Below are 290 nucleotides of genomic sequence, written 5' to 3'. Positions count from 1 at the left end.
CTTTGGCGCTCAGCTTTCTTCACAGTCCAACTCTCACATCCATACATGACCACTGGAAAAACCATAGCCTTGACTAGACAGACCTTTGTTGGCAAAGTAATGTCTCTGCTTTTGAATATGCTATCTAGGTTGGTCCTAACTTTCCATCCAAGGAGTAAGCGTCTTTTAATTTCATGGCTGCAATCACCATCTGTAGTGATTTTGGAGCCCCCCCAAATAAAGTCTGACACTGTTTCCACTGTTTCCCCATCTATTTGCTATGAAGTGATGGGACCAGATGCCATGATCTT

The sequence above is a fragment of the Bison bison genome, unplaced genomic scaffold (assembly GCF_000754665.1).
Source record: "Bison bison bison isolate TAMUID 2011002044 unplaced genomic scaffold, Bison_UMD1.0 scf7180017864057, whole genome shotgun sequence".
NCBI lineage: Eukaryota > Metazoa > Chordata > Mammalia > Artiodactyla > Bovidae > Bison > Bison bison.
The sequence above is the reverse complement of the archived record's forward strand: the minus strand, read 5'-3'. Positions refer to the sequence as shown.